The sequence below is a fragment of the Anabrus simplex genome, chromosome 1 (genome assembly GCF_040414725.1).
Source record: "Anabrus simplex isolate iqAnaSimp1 chromosome 1, ASM4041472v1, whole genome shotgun sequence".
Lineage (NCBI taxonomy): Eukaryota > Metazoa > Arthropoda > Insecta > Orthoptera > Tettigoniidae > Anabrus > Anabrus simplex.
The window spans coordinates 237,311,195-237,331,047 of record NC_090265.1 but is presented as its reverse complement, the minus strand read 5'-3'; the positions used below and the strand labels follow the sequence as shown (position 1 = coordinate 237,331,047).

Here is a 19,853-nt window from a genome sequence, read left to right as displayed (position 1 = left end):
GGAAGGGGGAATTGGCATGAGAGGGTATTGTGTAAATTGTGAAAGATTGATTCCTTATTTGTTGACTTCAGGTTATTTAAAAAGGAGATGAGAAAATCGAAAAGGGGATTGGGTTTCTCAGAAATATCATTCAGATTAAGATTTGGATTGAAAAACTGGTCAAGGTGTATAAAACAGTTTTCGGTGATGTCTAGGAGAGGGCCTTTATTTAGAGTGCTGAGAATTTCAATATCCTGGTTTATTGTAGTGAAAGCATGTTTTGTGTCATGTATGTGTTGTCCCACTGCCGAAAATCTGTTGTGCTTTATTGCATTAACGTGTTCAAAGTACCTAATTTTGAAGTTGCGACCAGTTTGACCTATGTAAGAAGAATTACAGTTGTGGCACTTAAAACGGTATACGCCTGATTTAGAAAAGACACTTGTTCTATTTAAGGAGTGGGAATTATGTAATAATTCAAGGTTTCTATTATTAGTTCGAAAAGAAATCATAGTATTATGTTTTTTGAAGACATTAGCTATACTATAGGTATTTGCATTGAATGTGAATGTGGTGTAAGCAGCTGGTTTGGGAATATCTTTTAAGAGTGTTGTGTTAGGGCGGTGTCTAAATTTGTTAATGATTTGTTCAATAAAATAAGAATTATAACCGTTAAATTTGGCAAATTATTTTTCCCCAAATGTAAATTATTTTGATATTACCAGTTCTTGGATCAAGAATTTTGTATTGTATTTCAGTAATAGTATCACTGAGAGGAGTGGCCGCGCATATTAACCTCCTACGGCTATGGAGTCAAGCTCTCCACTCGGCAGACGAGTGGGTTCGAACCTCACCGTCAGCTGTCCTGAGAATTTCTTTCCTTTTCTTTGTGGTTTCCTATTCGTACCCCCAAGCAAATGCCGGAAAGTTCCTATTCATAGGCCACAGCCGATTTCTTCCACTTCTGTACCCAGTTTCATTCACCATCATTCATTTCATATTCATTACCTCCTCAACTGAGGTTTGCGTCAGGAAGGGCATCCGGTCATAAAATATGGTGTAAAATATAATTTCACTTCATCCCCAACATCGTATTGGGCTACAGGACTAAGGGGACGATATGCATTTCATTAATAGTAACAGTAAATATGTATCTGTCAAAGTGCTTCTTCCTTTAAAAAAACCCGGCCCACAGGGCTCGGCAGGTCATTAAAACTCAGCAGTGAAAAGGTTAATTCTAAATAAATGAGAGGGGGTACACATGTGATTTAACCATGTGCGAATAAGATTCGTTATATGCCAGCGAGTATAATAATGGCTAGAAAACCAAGGTTTAGTAGGAATCTCTGATAGTATCCTAAAGAAATGGCTACCCCTATCCTCAGCAGATCTACACCAATCAGCTTGCAACATCTGTCATATGTGTGATTTGCAGTGATCCCAAAAATCCATATATGGTAATGCTAAATGAAAAGGAAGCCCATGGTCATTAGCTGCCAGATTTTCTAATGAGTCAGCCTGGCAGTTACTAGCGATGTTCAAATGTCCCAGAATCCAAATTAATGTTACTGTAGTACCGGATTGTTGTAGATCAAAACAGATCTTCCTTATGTTCTGCATATACCAGTTCCGACTGACAGATGGTTTTTCTAAAGCACGTAACAAGCTAAGAGAATCCATAGCAATATAAGCCACTAAAACATGAAAATATATAACTAGCAAGAGAGCCTGTCAATGGCAAAAACCTTTGCCATAAAGGAGGACGCAGATGATGGTAGTGTGAATAACTTAGAAACATTTAGAGATGGCGCATAGACAGCAGCTTCCACTCCCACTGGATTGAGATGTTTGGATCCATTGGTATAGAAAACTGGCGAAAGATAATGGACATCCTGAGAATACGATAGACGTATAGTTTTTAAACAGGGAAGCTGCAGCCCTAGAGGCTAATGGTTTGTTGGAACCCATAGGGGAAAATATACGGGGGGAGGGGGAGGGTGGACGGGAATGTGCACGAAAGCTATGTAAATAATTAGAATTAGCAATCGATTGAATTATGGATGAGTAAGTCCGAAAATGTTTTATAAGCCCATAATAGAGCAGGATAGCGGTGTTCAGGGGTATTTCATTCCCGATAATAACGTAATAGAAGAAAATTTAGATAGAAGAGGGTGTGACGTGAAAATGAACTTTCCACTTCTCATGAGGTCCGGAGACAGTATGTAAAAGCAGCTAGCTCTGCTGGGGTGAAACCTGGTAGTGGTGGTGCTGCATCGTTCCCTGCGAGAACAGCAGCGATGGCCAGAGCATCTTTCCAGCCGGATTCCTCTGCATTATGCTACGAAATTTGGCACTGATCTTAGCTCCTATCAGTCCATTAAGGTTAACCATTGTCACCTCTACCTCACGAACAATCCCTATGGCCTTCACAAGAGGAATTTTTCTGTCTTCCAGCTGCTTTATTTTGGAAGGTAGCTGTTCCAAATTTGAAGAAATGTATGTGAGACCACTGAAAATCTGCGGGTTGGCCAGTGCAGCCTTAGCTTCTATAATGCTTACTCTATCTTCATCAAAACTGTCCACTACCTGAAGAATTTCATTTATACGGTGTAATATGTGTTACACTTCCTAAAAAAACTGCACTAATACACTGCCGATACAGAATAGAACGGCATGATTTGTCCTTCGGCATTTGTTCGAGAAATCATTGTACTTTGTTTAGAGAATGGAAAGCACCGCCTGCTATTTCCTCCCTGACACCTTCAACTATATTAACATCAATGTATGTGGTGCACTAACAATCTGGTTTTAACAAATATATTTACGAGTCCAGGAATTCCAAAATTACTTGCAGCTTAGCGCAAAACGAGTAAACTGATGTGTAAACAGCTCTTCCCCCCGTGCTCTTTATCTCTCTCTACCCCCACCTTCCCCACAGCAGGGTGCAGATTCAAGGCCACCTCGCTCCAAGCAGAATCAGAAGATAGAGAGAATGCTGTTGTCCTCTTAATCTCATATAAGTGACTGTCTTTGGTAGCAACCTGCAAAGAATACCTGCTTTCAGTGGCTATCTGGTCAAGAAAACTAACAAAGAGATGGGTGGAAAAATACGACTTAAAAACTTAATATTTGTCGTTTTAGGCACTTAACATGCAAATATCTTCAAAATAGGCACTAATGCACAAAATAGGCATTTATTGGCACTATAAAACCCATGTATTTCCTTTGAAAATCGAATGAAACAGATTTTAGACTTATAAGCATACGATTCTGGATTGAGGATAAAAATAAGCACTCATGACAAAATCCTCACCCTAGTCATGACGAACAAATACATGGGAACAAGTTAGCAGGTCAGAGGGAATCACTGAGTGGTGTACTGGTTGACTGGTCGTTAGGACTTGGTGTGCTCTTTGAGTTTCAAGACAAAGGAGGGTACATCTATCATTGGTAGCATCTCCTCCACGAAGTCTGCTGGAAACCTCACTGGTTCTCCATAGACAAGTACAGCAGGAGTAGAACCTAAGTGAGGTATGATGATAGATTGGAGACCAAGAAGAACTAGCGGAAGTTGGGGCATCCAGTTGCTGGAGAGTTGTGTACGCAGTGCAGCTTTTAGTTGACGATGCCAACATTCGATCTCCCCGTTAGCAGCGGGGCGATACGCAATTGTTTTGATGTGGTAGAGCGATCCAATTAAGTTTATTCCATGGGCAAACTGTAGGCCTATAGGCCTAATACTCTATGATTTTAATGCTTTATTTTTCGCGGCGAACTTGACAGTATAATTGTGGTACCATTAGTTTTAAAGTTGTTATCATAGGAAAGAAAGGTTACCGGTACTACAAGAGGCTGGCTATGCTGGAAGTTGTAAGTGATAAATATCATTATGGATCCATACTGAAGATACCATATGTAGGATGCTAATAACTTTATAATATCACCTATTCAATACCGTACATTAAATGTGCTGGAAGTTGTCAAGGAGAAACGGGACATCCTTTTTGGCAACTTTAAAAATACCGTAACTTCTCAAATGATGAAACGCATCAATATTAACGAGTACCGGTACTGCCAACAAATCCACACACAGAGGGAAATTCACCTTTCATTAGAACTCCCGTCCTTATATCAAGTGGATTATCAGGCCAACGTACTATGTTAGGAAGTATTCCATTTACTATAACATCTACGACGTTGGTAACAGTTCTGCAAATAATTGATGTTAATTTCCCATGCACTGCTGCTACACCATGCAGCTGGGCTCCGTTTACTATAACCAATGTACCGTAAGCATAAAAGAATTTGTTGTTTTGCGGAAAGGAATTGACCTCCTTTTGTTGCATGTTTCAGTAAATGACTGATCATTTCAAGAATATAATCAGCCTGTGTTGGGGTAATACGAAATCACTCGCGAAATTCCGTCGAAGTGAGGTTACGAAAATTAATCCTGTATTACCACGTTCTCTTGTTGGATTTTTTGTCAATGTCCTCACTTGATGCTAACAAAAGCTCTAGTCGTAACGTGTTTATATCACTAAAGCAACTTCTACGCCGAGAAACTCGTGTATATACATACTTGTTAATTGGCAGATGAAAACAGAATCATCTCTTTGCAAGATTTCTGAAAACTTTTCATTTCTTTGCACTTTGCATTTCTGTACCAATGGAGGAACATAACAGGCTTTAGAAGTGCAAGCTAAATCTGAAAAGTGATGGTGGAACAAAATCTGAATTGAAAAGTGAAAAGTTCCAACGTTCGTTCGTGGAACAGGCCCCAGATTGGCTGTTCTACACCGTATCTACGCGACAAGGGCACCATGCAGACCCAACACCGCAGTGTGTATGCAAATTGTGCCAGAGGAATACAGTAAAGAACAGTAGTATAATTCATATTATGTTACATAACTATATGGTCGTTTGTGCGCATTTCATATTAATAATATTATGAATAGAAGTCCAGTACCTACCACAACTTCCTTCCACAAATCAATGCAACTGTACAGTAAAAACAAAGGCAAACGCACTTCGCCAACGGAATACAACGGAGAAGAAAGCAAGGACAATAAGTTTTACATCACTAGGAATACCACTGCATTTACGTTGGCAAATACGGGGGAACCACGTCGCTTACAAGTAAGTCGTATCCTTCAGACGTATCGCGATAGGCATGGTAGCCAACCTTGTAGAGATGGGTAGTACGTGAACGAGCAGTTCAAATTGAACTAGTCGCTAAAGTGAACTATTGAACTAGGTCACAATTACATTTGGCAGCAGTTCAAAATGAACTAAAGTTATTGCCGACTGCTCGTTCTCTCGAACGTAAATAACAAACGAACGAGATTCCACGTTGCGACTGCAGCGCCTAATAGCGGCTGAATGTCGGGACTTGGTCTACAAGAGAATAACAGATGGTACAATTCTGTATTACATCTTATTTTGTATACCGTATGGCGTTTTCAACTACAGCCTGAGAAGAGGAAATCCACAAATTATATTTGCTACATGCACAGAAACTCATATAATTTCTAAAGACCTGCAATACATGTCGATGCTCTGCAGTCGTTACATTCCGTGAGTTGAGACCTATACGAACTGTAAAGAAACAGTTCGTAAAGAACTATTTTGTCTGCAGTTTAGGTCGTTCATTCCGTGAGTTGAGAAATAATCGAACTGTAAAGATACAGTTCGTAAAGAACTTGTTTGCAGTTCAGGTCTTTCGCTTCAGTAGAGTAAACGAACTGTAATGACAATTCGTAAAGAACTATTTTGTTTACAGTTTAGGTCGTTCAACCTGTTTCCTAAATTATTTATTTTGGCTCATAAAATAAAATAATGCAGTACAATTAGCATGTGGATAGGTTTCCATAAAATCAAACAGTATGCTTATTTAAATACTTGGAAAAGTATATTAAGCTCACTTTGTCAGAGTTTTTAAAAATTACATACCGTACATACAATATTTACAAAATTAAGCCTAAGTATTAAAAATATGACTAAATTTATGATAAACATGGCAAAGAAATATTAAAACACACACGTATAGTACAATTAATACGTTGGTATGTTTCTGTAAGATAAAACAGCATTCTTACTTCAGTATGTAGAACATAATATTATAAGACACTTTTTGGTACTTTTTATATAACAAAAAATTATAGGTTAAAAAATAAATCAAACATATAAAGCCCAAGTTTGCAAAATATGAATAAACTTAAGAAAATTTGATCAAGAAATATACAATATACACCTTATTTATTTAAAGTTAAGAGATTAGAAACTTCTATTATTTAAAAATACTCATAAGAAATAATTAAAATTACCGGAACCATTAATTTGGAGAATATTGAGTGCATTTTAAAAGTTACCAATTATGGTGCAAAAATACAATTTGGGATGCCTTTGCTGTAGTAAGTCTATTTCTTTTCTCCGTAATTATCTGCCCTATCTTAGAGAAGATCCTTTCACAGGGGACAGATGTTGCCACTACGCACAGTCTTCTTTTTACAAGATCGTACAAGCGGGGATAGACGGCTCTCCTTTCCATCCACCACTTCAGCGGATCTTCCCTTCTGTCCAGTAGAGGTTCCTGCAAGTATTTATTTAATTCAACAATTCCTGCTGAAGTCGGGTTTTGAGGGGCGATCACTTCTTTTACCTCGCGGTCAAAATCTTTCCAAAGTGACGACGTGAGGCTAGAAGATGCAGGTCCTGCCACAGATAATGTAATGGCTGGCTCGTGATCCAGCCGCAGATTTACTGCACAAACTTTCTTCTTCAACGAATCGTTAGCTGCGGTGAATTTAGACACATTGCTGAAACCATACTTTTTGAATCTTGGATCCAGTATTGTCGCATGTGCAGTCAATTCGTTGTCTTCAACGTCCTTGAAACGCTTCAGCAACTGTTCTTTTAAAGTCATTACCAAAGAAACTACTTCAACAGGAAATCTCTTATCCTGTTCGTACGCAATAAGTCTTCGGTTCATTGCCCGAACAAACAGTATCACCTTGGCTCTGGATACAGACTTTTCCGAGCTTACCTCAACTGTTATTTCTTCAAATATCTGAAGTACTTCAGTTGCATATTCCACTATATTCCACTCATGTTGGGTCAACACTTCAACACTGCTTTGCAAAATAGCTAATGTGGAAACTACAGCATCTTTTGCTTGAACAATCCGCTTCAACATATCATGCGTAGAATTCCACCTCGTCATTACGTCTTGCTTCAATTTGAGCTCGGGTAGTCCCATTTGTTTCTGTACAGACTGTAGTTTAGCGAGGGCATGCGAGCTCCTTTTGAAATACTCTACTATTGCCTTTACTTTTTGTATGACAACATTTATTTCACCACTGCGCAGCGCTGTCTGCACCACAAGGTTTACTGAGTGCGCGAAACATGACAAGTGCCGCCAGTTACATAACCTTATTGCAGCAACAATGTTACTGGCGTTGTCACTGACGACAGCAACAACTTTATTCTCTAACCCCCACTCACGCACTGTCTCTTTCAAGCGCCCTGACAAATTTTCAGCAGTGTGTCCGTCCCGAAATTCAACACATCCTAATAAAACGGTACTCAACTGGCAATCAGCATTGATATAATGGGCTGTGACGGCCAAGAAACTTTGATTATTTATGGATGTCCAAGAATCGGTTGTAAGACAAACAGTTTGTACATCTTCTAGGAGTTTCTGCACCTTTTCAACAGTGTTGCGGTAATATTGTGGCAATAAACTGGTGGAAATAGTTTTTCTAGTTGGGAGATTATATCCTGGGCACAGTAAATTTACAAAAACTTTAAATTCGGGCTCCTCCACCATACTGAAAGGATGGTAGCCTTTAACTACCAGTTTCATTAATTGTTCGTCAATTACTTTTGATTTTTGTACAGTAACCGGTTTCTTTACTCTAATATAGTCACCCATACTTGTCTGAGTAGCATTTCCGCTTGAGGAAGGCTTATCAGGAGGTCGCATTTCGGTGATGTTGTCTGTAAATACATCTGATGCTTCAGAACTAACTTGTTGTTGTGGGTATGGTTCATATCTTGAGGTACAAACGGTCGGGTGCTTTACTTTTATGTGTCTCTGTAAATTACCTAAGGAACCACAGACAATGCTTATAATTTGTGAACAATACACACACTTCGCTCTTTTACCCTCTTCCACTTCACTGAAATGGTTCCACACTTGGCTTCTTCTCCGTGGTGGCATGATTATAAATGTAATAATATCACTTTTATATACTCGCACAAACTCGGAAATACACCAACTAGTTGAACTAAATGAACTGTACGAACTTGTTTACGAAATAAACTATTATAAAATTGACAATTGCACAAGCGCAAGAATAGTCGACCTGTGCATCAGTGTTGCCAACTCCAGCGACAAGTCTCTTTGAAGTCATTTAGCGACAGAATTTCAAAGTTAGAGACAAACGCCTTTTCTGGAGATTTTAGGAACAATTAAGAGACAATTCTGACGAATTATGATTTATGGTTTGATAAATTCGGTGAGTTAAGTAGGTTAGCTAACGCTATGAAAAATACAAGTGGTAAAGTCGCATTCTGATTGACTGCCGGCATCTTTTAACTTAAATAAATGCAATGAAGAATATTACCTTATATTTTTATTGTAAACTTAATTATCATATTTTGTTATGAGAAATCGTTTCGTATGGCAATTATTGCACCCAACTCTAACTGAGCATAGAGTCATTTTTCTTTTATTACGAATAGCGTCTGGGGCAGTCAAAGTCGAACTTCTTCAAATAGCCAAATTACTGAAAAACGATTATGACAAATGTGTTATAGATGACTTAGCAGAGAAGACTAGACATTATGTCCTAAGATTGCAGCCTTATCACTGCGAGTTGAATTCCATAGAACCAGATTGGGGCCTTGTTAAAGGTTAGGTAGGAAAACACACACAACTTTTAGGTTAAGGGACTTGCATGCCTTAGCTAACGGACTTGCTTATGTAACAGCTGAGAAAATGCACCGCAGGCGTATTTCAGTCATGTGGTGAAGGGAAAGGAAAACTGTGGGAGTTAGACGGGATTACGGACTCTGTGATGACCGGTAAATGAAAATGCATCATCATCAAGTGAAGGCGACGACTCTTACACGGATATGGAGGGAATCCAGCCACTGCTAGAAGACAACTAATGAGGCTGCGTAAGTTATGTACAAATTACTTTGATTGCATTGTTTATTTATGAGTCATATCTGTCTGTCTATTCTTGTAAGTTACGGTAGTAAAATTGGTACATATCAGCGTATACAGGCCCGGTGCAGATCTTGTGCAACCTTCGTCGCCTGATTTGAGGGAGCTGTAAAAGTAAGTTTTTCTTTTTGCTAGGCACGTGAATATATTTAAATTATTACATATCATACAAATAAACTGTAACTGGATTATGGGGGTTAATTCGACTTACCGACTTTTAATTTAGAATTTGCTGAAGTTTATCTAACATTAGTTGGCGACCCTGTTGTGCAAGTGTCTGGCGAGAAAGCTAGGAAATAGAGAAATAAGAATATGCCGGCATGGCTGTTGGAAAAAACGTGTTGGACATGTTCATCTTATTATGTGCATTGAAAGCCATCAATGTGTATTGTGAAATAACAATTATGTATTTAGACCTAATCAGTGATTTCGTGTTACATTTTAACTGCTATATATATAAAGATGCACAGTCGAACAAATTATATACTTGACACGGCAAAAGCCCAGAAACCTATAATTATCATGTCTATATATATACATGCGCATGCGCGAAGTTGGAGGAAATGGAGATGTGAACTAGTGAACTAAATGAACTAGTTTTTCGAACTTTTCCTGGCAGTAAACTAGTTCACATTGACCTGATCGCAAGAAAGAACTACTTTTCCCATCACTACAACCTTGCAGGACAAACCTACTCCAAGGTTACCACTGGGCAAAAATATTTCGTACTAAATTTCCCCCTAAAAAGGTACTAGATTATGGGAAAAAGTACTAAATCTTTTTTTTGCAATGGAAAAGGATTATTCATAAAGGCAGTATAGAAAACAAAGTATTGTTATTAAAAATACACATTTAACTGAGAAATTTGATATCTATTATGGGAAGCAGCAATGTTGCAGTTTCAATCCCCACTATAGTAACACTTCCAGTTCCAAGCTGAGTTCGAGTTTATAGTCATTTATTTGTGTTTAGAATATGAACACCGTGAATATTCTCACGCATTATTTGTTAAACATTCACACCACACACACAGTGCATTCTGTCTTCATACATACCCAAAAGTTGGCTGTCTTTTAGAATATATTCACATGCAATACACATTTTGTTCTTCTCTTAAACCTTGGAAAACATTGCCAAAGCAATAAACTGTTTTGAAATGTGAACATTTTGGGCAGAAGAATATTTTAGTTTATCCTGTTAAAAGGAGCCCAGCCAACAAACAGGATACGAGTTTGATTCTAAATTTGGTCTTATTTAGGCTATAGTAACAGCAGAAATATTTTGTTGCAGCAGAAAAATGTGGTAAACAGAGCACTGCCTTCAAACAATTCGTCAAATTTGGAAGGATGTGCTGGTAGTCGCCTACAGGATTTTATATTTCAAAAGCAAAGTTCCAAAATTTCATAAATTCTTAGTTTTCTTTCAGCGACTTGTTTGTTAAGAAGAAACTTTCCACTGTCGTCTCAGTTCAATGCAACTTTAAAACTTTTCAGTCTGTCGAACACAGAAGTTCACTATAAATATTGTGCAATAGTGTGTTTTCTTACAGGTATGTTACAGTGTAATATTTATACTGAGTTTGTGTGTTCGACAGACTGAAAAGGTTTCATATTTCTGTGAATTTGGCTAACCACCTTTTTGTATTTAACCTCATAAACACTTCCTGTTAATAGAATACATTATAGAAATATATAGCTAATGGGATTGTACTGATGAAACTACCATCTCCTTTGCAACTTTCTGGGTTCGACATGGACAGATTTTTCAAATAGGATCACAAAATGAATCCTCTTAAAAATTTGTTCACAGAATTCAACATGAAAAGATAGGTACTTGGCTTTGAAACTTCTTTTCAACTTCTTTCTTGTTCTTCTGCTGCAGTAGAAGAGCTTCTACTCTACATAAAGGGTACTAGATTTCCATAAAAAGAACTAACGTACTAAAAATGTCCATGAAGTAATATATCTAGTTCGAAAGTACTCAAGGTGACAACCCTGACCTAGGCCTACTCACCATCCGCCGGTCCCGTTGCCTGTTGTCTCGACGTCAGCTAAGCAGAAATATTGCACGATTTCAAACGCTTAGCAGATGTTCTGGGTGAACAACCTCGATGGACTCATTTATTAAAAACCCTCCTTACCAAGGTTAGTCAGTTGTTCGTAGAGGAGGATGCAAATACTACAATGGAATAGTAGGAGTATTACTCCCAAAAAGCACGAATTAATACTCCTCATTCAAGAATATCGTCCCCATATTATTATATTACAAGAGTCATGGCTAAAACATGACTCCACTTTTTCAGTAAAGGGTTATAATGTTGAACGACTGGATGGTTGTAGATATGGAAGGGTGTTCACTTTAATTGAATGTCATATACAATACACTAATGTCTTTCTGTCTTATATGATTCCAAACACATACTCCTTGGCTGTGAGAGTATATTTACTTATTGTGAACCTCTATTGTCCACCTTCCACATAAGGTAACGCCCTTCAATGGCATCAATATTTTTCACAGTTTTCCTCCCAAGACCGTTTAACAATAGCAGACGATCTTAACGGACATCACACTGAATGGGGATGTGTAGATACCACAACAAAAGGTCGTAATATTTTAATGCAATATTAAATCACCACCTGTTTTATTTTAAATGATGGCTCCCCTACGTCGTTATCTCCACCAGGGCACCCTAATAGTACAGTCGATCTATCAATTTGCCCCGAAAATATCGTCTATAAATCGATGTGGTATACGCACAAAGATTCGCATCGAAGTGATCATTTTCCAGTCATTATTGACATTACTACTCAACTTCATACACAAAACATAGCTTTCAAACCTCAGCGTAGAACACGAAATCTGCAAGATTCTGATTTCGGCCTATTTCATGATTATATATTAAACACATTAAATTTGCATCAAAAACATCTTCTGCCTATACTTCCTTATATCAGCATATTCAAAACTACTTAGATATGTATATCACCCATTTCATTTCCGCAACCATAGCAATACTACTAGACGTCTTAACATTCACTGGTGGAACAAGCAATGCGCCGCTATGGTGAAACGCAGACGCAGCCTGCTCAAAAATTTAAATCAAAATTTCACACCAGCCAATTATGTGCAATATAAAAAGTACACTGCCCACTTGAGAAAATGTTTCAACGTAAGACGAAGAGAATCTTGGAAATGTTTTATTAACTCCCTCAATAGAAACACCTGCATTAAGGATATTTGGGCCGCTATAAAAAAACTAGCTCATACGGGATGCAATAAACTCGACCAACCACACTTCAAAAGTACACTGACTGACAGAGCAAATGCAACACCAAGAAGGAGTGGTCAGAACTTTATGCCAATTGCAGGGTAGACTGACGTCACTGAGGTATGCTCATGATGTGACATGCGCCGCTGTGCTGCGCACGTAGCGAACGATAAATGGGACAAGGCGTTGGCGAATGGCCCACTTCGTACCGTGATTTCTCAGCCGACAGTCATTGTAGAACGTGTTGTCGTGTGCCACAGGACACGTGTATAGCTAAGAATGCCAGGCCGCCGTCAACGGAGGCATTTCCAGCAGACAGACGACTTTACGAGGGGTATGGTGATCGGGCTGAGAAGGGCAGGTTGGTCGCTTCGTCAAATCGCAGCCGATACCCATAGGGATGTGTCCACGGTGCAGCGCCTGTGGCGAAGATGGTTGGCGCAGGGACATACGGCACGTGCGAGGGGTCCAGGCGCAGCCCGAGTGACGTCAGCACGCGAGGATCGGCGCATCCGCCGCCAAGCGGTGGCAGCCCCGCACGCCACGTCAACCGCCATTCTTCAGCATGTGCAAGACACCCTGGCTGTTCCAATATCGACCAGAACAATTTCCCGTCGATTGGTTGAAGGAAGCCTGCACTCCCGGCGTCCGGTCAGAAGACTACCATTGACTCCACAGCATAGACCTGCACGCCTGGCATGGTGCCGGGCTAGAGCGACTTGGATGAGGGAATGGCGGAACGTCGTGTTCTCCGATGAGTCGCTTCTGTTCTGTCAGTGATAGTCACCGCAGACGAGTGTGGCGTCTTCGTGGAGAAAGGTCAAATCCGGCAGTAACTGTGGAGCGCCCTACCGCTAGACAACGCGGCATCATGGTTTGGGGCGCTATTGCGTATGATTCCACGTCACCTCTAGTGCGTATTCAAGGCACGTTAAATGCCCACCGCTACGTGCAGCATGTGCTGCGGCCGGTGGCACTCCCGTACCTTCAGGGGCTGCCCAATGCTCTGTTTCAGCAGGATAATGCCCGCCCACACACTGCTCGCATCTCCCAACAGGCTCTACGAGGTGTACAGATGCTTCCGTGGCCAGCGTACTCTCCGGATCTCTCATCAATCGAACACGTGTGGGATCTCATTGGACGCCGTTTACAAACTCTGCCCCAGCCTCGTACGGACGACCAACTGTGGCAAATGGTTGACAGAGAATGGAGAACCATCCCTCAGGACACCATCCGCACTCTTATTGACTCTGTACCTCGACGTGTTTCTGCGTGCATCGCCGCTCGCGGTGGTCCTACATCCTGCTGAGTCGATGCCGTGCGCATTGTGTAACCTGCATATCGGTTTGAAATAAACATCAATTATTCGTCCGTGCCGTCTCTGTTTTTTCCCCAACTTTCATCCCTTTCGAACCACTCCTTCTTGGTGTTGCATTTGCTCTGTGAGTCAGTGTATATCCCCATTTTATGATGCCTTAACACCTTATTTTTTCGTCCAAGAATATAGGTAGTATACTGATGAATTTCTCACGCTCTCACAACCTATATCTTACCTAAAGTTCTTTAACACACTCCAAAAGAAACCTACTTCTGCTCCTGGACCGAACTATATCACCTATAAAATGCTCTCCCATCTTCCTTATCATACACACGCAATAATCGTAGCGTATTACAATCACATTCTAAACTCAGCTGTCCCTCCTTCTGCATGGAATACATTTACGCTCATACCCATCCAGAAACCAAAACTCTCGACCTCAAATCTCATAGAATATCGAGGAATCTGTTTAGTATTATGTCGGAAAGGCTTCTATGGTGTCTCTCTTATCACAATTTGCTACCCGGATATCAATATGCCTTTATAAAAGGGAGAAGCACTGCGGACCCCATTAATATATTATTGACGGATCTATTACTAGCAAAACAACGCAAACACAGCACAGTTGCTGCTTTTCTTTATATCAAAGCTGCCTATGACAATGTGCCCGTACACATGTTACTGTCACAGCTTCATAATTTACATCTCCCTGATAACTTTCTCAAATTGCTCCAACATCTCTTATATTTTCGGCGAATGGAAATCACATGTCAGACCAATACGTCTAATGTACGGTACGCGTCAAATGGCTGGTTTTAGAAAGTATCGTAACACGCGATGCAAGAATATTACTTTATGCAGATGATATAGTCATTTATTCTTCTAATGAAAGTCTGGAAATCTACAGAAATAATATCACTAGAGCATTGACTAATGATAAGGCATGGTTAAATAAGTACGGCTTAGAATTATCGTCTACCAAAAAGGTGGCCATGATTTTTACGCATAAACGCAATTATAATACAGACTCTTCCAGAATCGCAAATATTACACTTCCGATCGTAAAGGTGCACAAATACTTAGGTATTTATTTAGATAATAAATTGTAATGGAAACCCCATTTTGAATACCTTTCGAAGAAGACTAAAAAATTTGCCAATATATTGAAACTGACAATTGGACGGAACTAGGGTGCTGATCCCGTAACGACTTATTACTTTACCGGCATACCATACGCTCACTTCTAGATTATGGATCCTTTTCTTTCGATATTGTTTTCTCAACTCTTATTCACAAGCTCAACGTAATTCAACATCGAGCACTAAGATTATGTATAGGCGCTTTTACTCCGACTAATGCGTTACTTGTTGAAACATGTGAAATGACTCTAAACTATCGCCGCTTGTATTTAGATTCTAAATTTCTACTGCAAAGTAAGGCGCCAGCTAGACATCCTATCTTCCCCAAACTACAATTACTAGCGGAATATCGGCACCATTATCACCAACAATCACGAACTCCTGCTTTGTTAGACGCTATCCCCTTGACGCGACAATATCATACTAGCATCCAACAAAATATTTCGCTTCAGCACAATGCAATGCAATATAATATTATGCACTACAAACCTAATATTATAGCGTCTCCGCATATTTCCTATAATAACAGCACGATGCAACCTTCCGATATACCTAACACAACACTTAAAATAGCGATAAATGACCTCAACCCTCCTCTCATTATAAACACAGATAGATCCAAGCATAATGCAGGCACGGGGGCCGCATATTACATTCCGCAGTTACACTTAAGTGAGCAATATATTCTTCCAACCCATGCCTCCATATTTACTGCTGAGGCTTTGGCTATCCGACATGCCTTGTTATACCTAAAACATCACCACATAACCAAAGTGATCATTTTTACAGATTCCTTAAGTGTGCTTTAAAGCTTAATGCCACACAAGTCCCATAAAAATTGGTACATCTGCAACATTAGACGTCTATTATTTTAACTCGATGAACTCTAGCTGATATAATTTTAATATGGATAAAGGAGCATTCGAACAACGCCGGCAAAGATCAGGATGATAAAATGGCTAAACAAGCTACATCAGGAGCAGCCATCAATGCTTCCATTGCCCTCCCCTACACAGATTTTACCCTGATTATAAAACTTGCAATTCAACAAAAATGGCAGCACAACTGGTCACAATCGGCGAAACTAAATGGAAAATATTATTATCAGCTGCAACCGAGCATTGCTGGTCACCCATGGTTTTCAACAACAAAATATTCACATAGACATATTACCGGTACTACTATTATCAGATTACGCTTTAATCACGCTCTGACTCCGGCTTATAAATTCAAATTAAAACTGACGGATTCACCCATGTGTTCATGTAATAATAGCATGGCCGATGTTAATCACATTTTCTTTTAATGTTCCCATTTCACCGTACATAGAAAACGTCTTTTCCACACTTAACACTCGGAACGAATCCGAGTACCCACAACTGTAGCTCGCCTCGTTCAACTGCCTACACCTTCAATTGTACTTGCTATTCAATAATTTTTGGATAACTGTAACATTAAACTCTAACTTCGTTTGACTAGTGAGTTTTATGGGTTTCTTAACTCGCATCCTCCTCTACATAGCTGTAACATATGACGTCGTTACATTCTCGTCCGATAATCCTCGTGTTTCTGTAAGTGTTGAACAACTCCATCCATCTCCAGTAAAACTCAAAAGCTGTTTTTCTTGAAGATTCGCGACAACACGTGTTGTGACTGGATAATGGGTAATTCCTAAGAAGAAGAAGAAGAAGAAGAAGAAGAAGACCGTCATCTGTCCGTTCTTCTCACGCGCACTCATACAGAATCCTGCTTACGCTGTGGCACATTCCTACTTTGATTTTTCAGTCTCCAGAACTTTCATGTGTGTTCCACACTGTTTTCCATCCCTCCTCAAATGATATGTAAGACTGTCTCATCATGAAAAGTCATCTTTCATCGTACTGGGCGCGTCTGTTGATAAGTGAAGTTGTAAGTACCGGTATGCTATTCATGGCTATTCACCATGAAACTATTCCGATTACACTGCGTGGACCCGATTGTCAAGGCCGGTAAGGACTCATCAAGGCGGCCGAGCTGTAATCAGAGTAGATTCATTGCTCGATAAGTGGCGTTGGCGACCTAAGTTTTTGCTATAGAAAATGCGTACTCGTCTATGGAAAAGGTATTGACTTTGATTGCCGATTTATCAGCGGCGTATGCTGGGATGAAGATGTGGGCTACCAGTCAGTAGCGTGCATTGTGGGTATGCAGGCTAAGCCGGGCTTACCCGTTGGTCTTGAGAAGCAAAGTAAGCAGTAATGCAACTGTAAGTGCAACAATTAATTTTATCTTTTCGTTTGGCAATACCATTTGTTTTAATATTAGCAATTGCTGCAGTATGGTTTTCTGCAGTAGCAATTTCTGCAGTAGCGAGGGTACGCGACACACCTACCGCTTGGCTCGCCCAGCGTAGAGTTCAAGGTGACGCATGCGTAGTAACCGATCCAGTAAGCGAGCTTGGTAAGCCGACAACTCAACGCTGCCCGGCTTAATCACATGGTGTAGCAGTGTGAAGCTGCTTTGTGCGGGTTTATGATACGCTTATTTATTGTGATTTGGATTATTGCTGAAATAGCTCTTGCGAGTGATAACTGACAGCAGTAAAGAACGTTTTAAAAGTACGAGTATACAGTTCATTTTAGATTTGAAACTTAGTTTCTTCTTAAATGTAACAGTGTGAGAAGAACTTGCCTAGGTACTATTATGTAGGTACCAGAATTGTTATGGACCATGTGCCGTGTTTGTGAGAGCGTACCGGTACGTTCTAATGCTTTTCACAATAATACATGCAACGTGGACAGTGCTGTGACATGAGTGTGCAATTGTGTATTTATGTAGAGGTATTTAGTGAAATATAATTTATTATTAGTTTCAACTATCGTAATATTTGCGATGGCTGACTCTAGTTTTGTGATTGAACAACTGTTGGACAAACCGTTTCGTTTTAGGAGCTTGTGTGAGAAACTAGAAATTGTTCCATCTGGAAAACCTTCTCCAGATATACCCAACATTAAAGGGACGCATAAAAAAATCAAATTAAGAGTACACTCGTCATTTCCAAACTTTACAGTACAGTAAACATAATGGATTGCTGGAAGTTCCAAATTTAATCAACTGTTTTGCTGGCTGTATACTCTTTCCAATAGACCGAATTGTTTGGTCTGACTCTGGTTATGATAATCTGAGTAACTTGCACAATGACATTCAGAAGCATGAGAAATCGCAGTCACACATTTCTGTACTATTACAGCTGAGAACTTTTGGAAAATCCAGAATTGATATTCAGTTTGATGCTAAATTGCGTGCAAGCACTGTACACTCTAATGAGACCGTTCGGAAAAACAGAGAGGTGCTGAAGCCATTGATTGATGTTGTGTGTTTTAGCTACTTGCAAATTACCATCCAAGGACTTCCTGAGTGTGAAGATTCTTTGAACAGGGGGTGCATTGAACTCACCACTTACGATGCGACGGTAAGCACACTCCTATAAACATCGACCGTGTTTCGTGGAAGTCCAAACAAGATACAAAACGACTTAATAAGGGCAGTCATTGATGTAGTTTTGGAAAACGTGAAGTCAGAAATACAACACGCAATTTTTGTTGCCCTTCTTCTTGATGAGACTTCAAACATTATGAATTTGTCACAACTATCAACCATACGTTGATACTGAAAGTGGTTAAGTTTACGAAAGATTCATTCTTCACTGATGTCAGCGCAGATCGAACAGCCAATGGTTTGCTTGAACATGTAAAAACATTGTTACTGAGTTTTTACTGATTGCAGTTTGGAATTGTGTAGTTCCTGTGTATTACTTTCGATATTCAGTAATTAACAGCAGTTTTTATCCTGTTAGGGGGTGTAGGATAAAAAATAGAGCACGTCTAAGTAGAATTGTAGTCGTATATTAATTACCTTATTGTTGTGTGATCTTTGAGTACTATCCCAGACAATATATCCCTCCGTTCATTTATTTTTTGCAAATAAATTATTTTATTTTAATTTCATTTTTTCCCGTAAAGAATGGTTAAGGAGCGCGAGTGATCGAACTGTGGGTGTGGCGAGGCATTGAGGGGTATGAGGGAGGAGTTGGAAAGTTTGAGGGAGATAATTAGGCTTCTCACAGAAGACAGGAAGGATGATAGGACTCCCTCAAACAATGTACAGGTTACAGTTGGTGTACAAAGGGAGGGGAAGGAAAGGGGGAAGTTGTAGGAGACAGGTGGTCTAATGTTCTAAGGGGAAGGAGATTGCAGGCTAAGGGCTGTATTCAGGATCAGAATTCAGGACAGGTGTCTGTGCGAAATCGGTGCGAGTCACTCCAGGTAGAACAACAGAGGGGAGATGAGGGACAGGGAACAGTTGCTGAGATGTGTGGAAGTAGGAGGAAAGGAAAAGGTAGGAAAAGGAAATGTAGAGTAGAGGATAGGATAGGAAAAGGCAGGTGGAACAGGGTCGTGGGAAGGAGAAAAGGGAGGAGGAAGTAGCTTCTGCAGCTATCAGGAAAAATAGGGCTGACCAGGAGGAGGGAGATCAAATGAGGTGGGTAATGTTGAGGCTCTGGTCATGGGGGATTCCATTGTTAGACACGTGGGGAAAGTGTGTGGAGGAAAGGGAACCAGGGTAGAATGTTATCCAGGAATGAGGTTGAGGCAGATGTTGAGGAAAGTAAAAGAGAGGGAGGGGGGGAAGGGGAAGGTGGTAGTGCTTCACGTTGGTACCAACAACGTAAGGCAAGTTGATATAAGTACCAACAAAGTTGGAGATGGGTGGGATCTGGTAAATGCAGCACGGGTGAAGTTTAAGAAAGCGGAGATTGTTATTAGTGGAATACCCTGTAGGAGGGATCCTGACTGGAGGGTGATTGGGGATTTAAATGAGACTATGGAGTGGGTATGTCGGAAATTTCTAGATACTAATGGGTGAGAAGGAGATAGGGAT

At 40.0% G+C, this 19,853-nt stretch overlaps 1 protein-coding gene across 1 annotated transcript in view; it reads right to left on the bottom strand.

Annotated features, from left to right (window-relative positions):
- LOC136864392 (E3 ubiquitin-protein ligase siah2) overlaps nt 1–5,544 on the bottom strand; it is a 90,879-nt gene extending 85,335 nt beyond the window's left edge. Inside the window, exon 1 of the mRNA XM_068225975.1 lies at nt 5,516–5,544. The gene's annotated coding sequence lies outside the window, so the exon portion shown is untranslated. The remainder of the gene's footprint in view (nt 1–5,515) is intronic.
- Between the last annotated feature and the right edge of the window lie 14,309 nt (nt 5,545–19,853).